General features: G+C 37.2%; 1 pseudogene across 1 annotated transcript in view; it reads right to left on the bottom strand.

Moving 5' to 3' along the window:
- Positions 1 to 503: 503 nt before the first annotated feature.
- The window catches only part of LOC101492497 (eukaryotic translation initiation factor 4G-like), a 10,366-nt pseudogene continuing 3,950 nt past the window's right edge, over positions 504 to 6,919 (bottom strand). Inside the window, exons 8-10 of the transcript XR_012162299.1 lie at positions 4,235 to 6,919; positions 1,204 to 1,398; positions 504 to 1,108 (exon numbers count right to left, since the gene is read on the bottom strand). The exon at positions 4,235 to 6,919 is cut by the window's right edge and continues 388 nt beyond it. The product of XR_012162299.1 is annotated as a eukaryotic translation initiation factor 4G-like (transcript). The remainder of the gene's footprint in view (positions 1,109 to 1,203; positions 1,399 to 4,234) is intronic.

Below are 6,919 nucleotides of genomic sequence, written 5' to 3'. Positions count from 1 at the left end.
AAGCATTGGGGATGAAAGTGGGCTGGAAGGGTGAATGGGAAATGAGTATTGTTAGTGTAGAGAAATACGTGTTACTTAAAATGTAACTTTTAATCTAAACCATTTATTTTGATCCCAACAGTTAATAACTGTTTCTCTTATTCTCACATAAAAAAATTATTCTCACTAAATATAACCTATTTATATGTGTGTTAGTACTATGCTGTGAGTGAAATAATACTCTTCACCTCCTTATCATTCTACTCCTTAAATCTCTCAAACCTGACATATCCTAATGGGTTCATTTATCAAACTCCTTAAATCTCCCAAACCTTACATCTCCTAATGGGTACATTTATCATACTAATTCACATAGCATACTAATAAGTCCATATATATAGTACATACATACATAATCAGCAGTAAGCATCATTCAAAATTATGTACCATTATGCCTGCCTACATGCCCATTCATCACTCATCTTTTGACTAAACCAGAGAAACCTTTTGTATACATGTTGATGTTGTTGCAGATTAATACGTCATTATATTTTCATGGACAGTTGAATGATACAATACTGTTTAAAAAATTAAAACTCTCATAACAAACATTATATATCTCAGCCCAAAATTTCTGATGCTTAACTGTACCTTCCATAATTGTAGTGAAGATATATTATTTAGACAGAAATCCAAGCATAAAATTCTCGCCACCACCATTCCCAAGGAGAAAGGCATTTTTGGAAACTGGAGTATTCTAAAAGTACCAAGACATAAATAAAACTTCATTTCTATCAGCTAAATGAATTTCTCTAGCTTCCGGGATTTAATAGGTTCTGGCGGCCGGAAGGTCTGCAACTGCAATTTTGAATTTGTCTGGATCTCATTCAATGAGGCATCACCTTCCTCTGTTTGTATCACTTCCAAGGTGCTTCCAAGAATATCAGCTGCAAGTCCAATTTGTAAGAGGCTCCCTGGTTCCTCTCCGCCGTCACGTATTAACCGCCCAATCTCTTTCAAAGAGATTACATGCTCTGTTATAGCTTTGGCAAAAATGCGGCCAAGAAACTCCGGTGCTTTTGGGGCATCCGTAACAACATCTTCCAAAGTAGTTAAAACAGATTCAAACCTAGCCAAGATAAACAAGTATAAGCAGCAATTAATAATTTTTGTAAATCACAGACTCTCACTACTAAGTCAGTCATGTTATCAAATAAATTTTACCCTTCAATGAGCTGGGCCTGACTTAAGGTGCCATCAGGAGATTTCACAAGGCTGATCAGCAGTTTTGCCAAAAGATCTCTCTCTGTGTCCTTTCGCTCGAATGAGTCTGTGACCCAGAGAGAAACCATGGAAGGATGAAAGCTTGGAGAGTTCAGATCTTTGACGCACAAAACAACTTCTTTCACATCTCTTGCACTGAATTGAATCATAACTTACAATCAGATCAATATGTAACAAGATAAGATAACTGGAAAATAAATCATCACAGTAACACCACAAATTGGAAAACAAGTTTTTGTGTGATATGCAAAGTTCAATTTAACTAGGCTCTTGTGACAATAGCTAGAATGCATGTCATTGAATAGAAACAAAAGCAAGGGAGAAATTTAAGCCCTATGGTATGGCCATTTACTTTTTCAACATTGTTGAAGAAATGAATGGATGTTAATCTCTTTGCATGCCATTTTATCTCAAAGGACAGGTTCCTTCCATGTAACCCCAGAGCAAATGCTCCTCAAAGAAGAGATGAAACTCTCTATCCAACCTTTAAGGTCCTAACAGAAAATATGGTATGGCCATTTACTTTTTCAAAAGCAAGGGAGAAATTTAAGCCCTATGGTATGGCCATTTACTTTTTCAATATTGTTGAAGAAATGAATGGATGTTAATCTCTTCGCATGCCATTTTATCTCAAAGGACAGGTTCCTTCCATGTAATCCCAGAGCAAATGCTCCTCAAAGAAGAGATGAAACTCTCTATCCAACCTTTAAGGTCCTAACAGAAAATATGGTGTTCTCTTCCTTTCTCCCTCTCCCTATTATCATGTGCCTATTCAGTCAACTTTATTGGTCTTAGGCCCAAAACAGGTATCGTCACAAAAATCAAGCCAAACAAGAGTATTTTCCTAAAACAATTAACATAAACTCATACTGCAATCGTAAGAGTAATCACACTACAGCTTAGAAAAGTCACGGCACGATGCATAACAAGATGAAGCTATGCCAAAATGCAAATAAAGCTTAAGTCAAGCCCAACTCATCGAAGGATAAGCTACCTTGCTACCAAAAATAGTAACACAACACAGACAAGAAGAAGAAATGGATGCAATGAAGGAAAATAGGGTGTTTTATTGATAATAGATGATAATAGTAATAGAGGGATTCTCTAATTACTCCCAGAACAAAGCTCCAACACAGAGAGGAACCCTACTCTGGCTCTAACATAAACTTTTTCCGTCATGCCTCTAAAAACCTAGAACTTAATCTCAAATACTACTAACGAGATAATTCTAGAGAATATCTTTACTATATATTACTAATTACTAATAAAATATAGATAATTCCAGAGGGTATCTTTGCTAAGAAGATATTATTCATAGAATATCTTTATTATAAATTACTAATAACATAAAGATAATTCTAGAGAATATCTTTACTAAGAATACTAAGATATTATTCATAGAAAATCTTTATTATATATTATATTACTAAAAAAATATTCTTATTATTAAGACACCCTATTAATTATTTAAACACATCACTAGTAAACTTAGCCACTAGTCTTCTTAGCCTTCCTTTCATAAACCTCCATATTTTGGGTTTGCCCATAATACCCTTAATGGTAGTTGCTTTCACAACATAAGCTTAGAAACATGGGGAGTTAAACATTTTCATGTTGAGACTTGACAGTGAAAGAAGCTTCAAAAACAGCACGCCTCACCCACCGTCCTAATATAATGCATGTTCAAAACAAAAAGAACATAGTTATTTAGTTAAGGCAACTTGAGGATAATCTTGAGGCAGAAAAGAAGGAAAGGAACTAAATCGACCAAGACACATACAACAAAATCTCTTAGTTTCAGATTCATTTTTTTGTTGTTGAGGTATTATGCCCATTTAGACAATCAATCCTCTTCTTAAAAAAGTATCAGATGTGTTGAAGTTTAGGAATTAGAGGAAGATGAATAGTATGTATAATAAAATTAATACTGAAATAATGTTCAATAGTATGTATAATAAAATTAATATTGAAATAATGTAGCCAATATGTTAAATGTTATTCTTGCACAGACAGTATTAATCCATATTTATACTAATACTAGACTCTTAATCTCATCAAATCGTGAAATATGAAGAAGTATAGAAACTAATCTTAAGATAAAACCTATGTTCCTTAAAATACTCTAAAATACAATTTAGATTTAGATATTATAAGATATTTTCATTTTATTCGAACAAGATGAAGGCTATAACCGAGGTCATTGACCACCCTGCTGAGCATTCCATGACAATGACATATTACCCGCTGAAACTGGCAACACTTCAAAAGGAAACTGCAATGCAAAAGTTATGAACATTGCATCTATTCTAGGCTATAAGATACACTCATCATATTCTCATTCTTTTCAACTTTCAGCAAACAAGCTTTCCCCATCCATGTCAGGGGCCCTCATTCTCACAACTAAAAGGCACAACTCAGAATATCATTGACCTCAAACATTATTTTATAACCAACTAATGCATAAAATGTTATAAAATAGCAACTCATCCACATGTAGTTGTACATTTATATAGTTATATACATTACATGCATATACATATTTCCTTTAGATTTTCTATTAGAACCTTTAGTTTAATTTTTCTACATTATCTTGTAAATTAAGTATAAGCACACCATTGTCATTATTTATAAATATAAATATCACAATTACAACCCTTTCAAGACAAGTTTTACGATATGCTTTAAAGCAATAAAATCACAGAAGAAAACTAACCAAGACACAAAATATAGTATGAACATACACAATAAAATCCTCTATCTCGTGGGAATAATATGCTTCACTAGCAAAGCATATAGGTGTTAAAGTAAGAAACAAAAGATTTCCCATAGGAACCTGGACATGCTCAGCATATTAAGGATTATACTTCTAAGCAAATAATAAATAACTAACTAGAGATCATGCTTCTCAGAAAACATAACTGGCACAAGCTTAAACAAATCGAACAGAAAATACATGAAGAGAAGGCAGTACCTATAATACTCTCTAATTGCTGCCATGGACATGTTCTGTAGTCGCTCTTCTGACCAACCCTTTTCTGAAGAGGTATTCTGTGACACTGCTGTCTCTTGTGCCCGGGCAGGAGGTGGATTTACAACAGGTCTATCAAGAACCCTATCGGCATTTCTCAAATCCTTGTTACCATAATTCATGTTATGCTCTTGAACACTTGATTGCTCATAAGCAGTTAGACCAGCAAACCTATCCGGAACATATCTTGGTGTGAGATCCTCCCTAGAGTTGTACGAAGAGCGCTCCGGTAAATTAGTATAACCATTAGGACCAGCCAAACTGGAAATTGCAGGTGAACCTCTGATGGACATTCCTCTAGCAAGACCACCTTGGGGTCCCAAGGTTATTGAGTCATCACCTACGGACCTTTGAGGCAAGGGAATAGACAGTGTCCTAACCTCATAAGATTGCCTTTCATCCCCACGAACATCCTGATAACCATACCCACGACCTTGAGTAGGCAACCCACGGAATCCACCGATCTGAGCATTGGGAGAAGATAACATAGACGAACCTCTTGGACCAAAATCCATAGGCATCCTTCTTGCCGTATTAATACCCGGACCACGACTCAGCCTACCAGCTTGGGCCTGCCTCTCTTGCGAAGCATCTCTGTGCACCTCTTCAATCTTCTTTGGACCTTCCACTTTTCTCCTTTGCTGCCATTTATTCTTTCTCAAATCAATGGCATCCTTCAACATGAACCTCACCCTAGAAGATAAATTCATATTGTTTGATAATGATTTCATCCTTTCAAAATATACATCCATATGTTCCTTGGCTTTGGGATGGTCAATCATCTCCCCAATAGTACTCATCAATTTGCATAAAGCTTCAATATCTTCTTCATCAGGATCCTGAAACTGACCCAGTAATTTTTTGATGCACTCGTGCATTATCCTCTCTGTCAACATTTTCTTCTTATACAGTTCTCCAATCAATCTGATATTACCCAACATTCGTCTTCGAGCCTTGGTTCGTTTCGCTTCTCTTTCCTCATCAGACTGTTTCACCTCACCCTCATCAGCTTTATTAGCTTCTTCTTGCTCTCTTTCACCCCTCTCAAATTCTTCTTGGCACTTGTTTAATAATAATCTTTTGAATGTTATCTTTTCATTGTCTTGACTGAGATCAGGTAATGCAGCTGCCAGATGAAAACAGAAAGTGGCATACATTTCACAGAAGGTAGGCTCCATCAAGGCCTTCTCAAAGATTTGTGAGATGACACCAGTGAGAGTGACCACATTGTCAATATTAACTGCTTTTACCTGCTCAAAAAGCTTCTCAAAATTCTGGGGAGTTAACTTGTTTAGTATAGCTTTCAACTGCCTCTGCTTGGCCTGTTCTTCATCTGTAACTTTACCCACCTCATACTTCTTCTCAGCTTTGTGGATCGCCGGTAAAGGAGATTGAGAAGGAGATGGAATTAAACCCCTCTGCTGGAAGCTAGCAGCACGCTGCCACCTTTCACCATCAGGGCTATTTCTTTGCATTCCTCCCTGATTTACCATGGATTGCATTGGCCCAGAAAGAATCCCTCCACCATATTGCATAACAGTCGGTGTACGTGGATTCCTTAAAACACCAAAATTGCCTCCTTGGCCAGGTCGAAATCCTGTATTACCTCCAATACCATCCAAACGCATATCAGAATGGAAGGCACCAGAAACTTTACTCCATTTATCGTCCTCAATAACACCACTCCCACGACGATCCATCCGCGACATCCCACCTGACCTATCTGTATTTCTTCCAGTAGAAGGATGTGAATCGCGTCCAATAACATGAGAACCAATATTAGAACTCATCAAAGCTTCGGCTATGTCTGCCATGATTTCAAACCCTTCAGGGAGATCAGTGCATTGCTCTGCAAATTTCAAAAGGAAATCTCGAGAGTACTTTTTATCGTTAACTGCACTTCCGTCGCTAACCTGTTGTGTTTTATCTGATACCTCTAGCTTTGGTGTGGACATGTCGGCAGCATCCTCCCAGTCCTCAAGTTCAGCCTTACTCTTCCCACCTTGTTCATTTGCAACTGCATCTGGCTGAGCAGCATCCACAGGCAACTGCTTCGAATCTCCAGAAGTAGAAACATTTTCAGTGTTTTCTGAACTTACAACAGCTTCTTTCTTATCCTCAGGTCCCTTATAAGCATTATAAAGATCAGATGTTGACCCAGCAGCATCTGCTTTCAGAAGGAATTCCTTTCGTTTCTTTTTCCCCTTTGATGTACCTTTCACCTTACTTGGCTCTAAAACTGGTCTGTCCATGGTATCTGATGCTTCTTGAAGAGACACTGAGCCAGTGCTAGCATCCTCTGAACTATCCTTGCAATGCTCTGAAGTTGTTTCGAGATGATGAGAAGATTGTTGATCAGATGTGCCAGAATTTGAAGAAATAGCTTCATTACTAACTACACTATCGGTTCTGTTTAAAGAGACATCTTTAGAATCTGATGCAGTAGAAGTAGACAAGCCTAAATTATCAGCCATTCTGTCACAATCTGTGCTGCAAATTCCAGATTCAATTTCATCTTGTCCTTGCCGCCCAGTCCTCAAAGTTACAGCCTCAGTGCTTAACTCTGTTGGACCTTGTCTAAGTTGGTTAAAATCTGCCCCATCACTGACATTTTTACATATCGGAAGA

Source organism: Cicer arietinum, chromosome 3, assembly GCF_000331145.2.
Source record: "Cicer arietinum cultivar CDC Frontier isolate Library 1 chromosome 3, Cicar.CDCFrontier_v2.0, whole genome shotgun sequence".
In the NCBI taxonomy this organism is placed as follows: domain Eukaryota; kingdom Viridiplantae; phylum Streptophyta; class Magnoliopsida; order Fabales; family Fabaceae; genus Cicer; species Cicer arietinum.
Note: the sequence above shows the minus strand (reverse complement) of the source record. Positions and strands in the feature narration are given on the sequence as shown.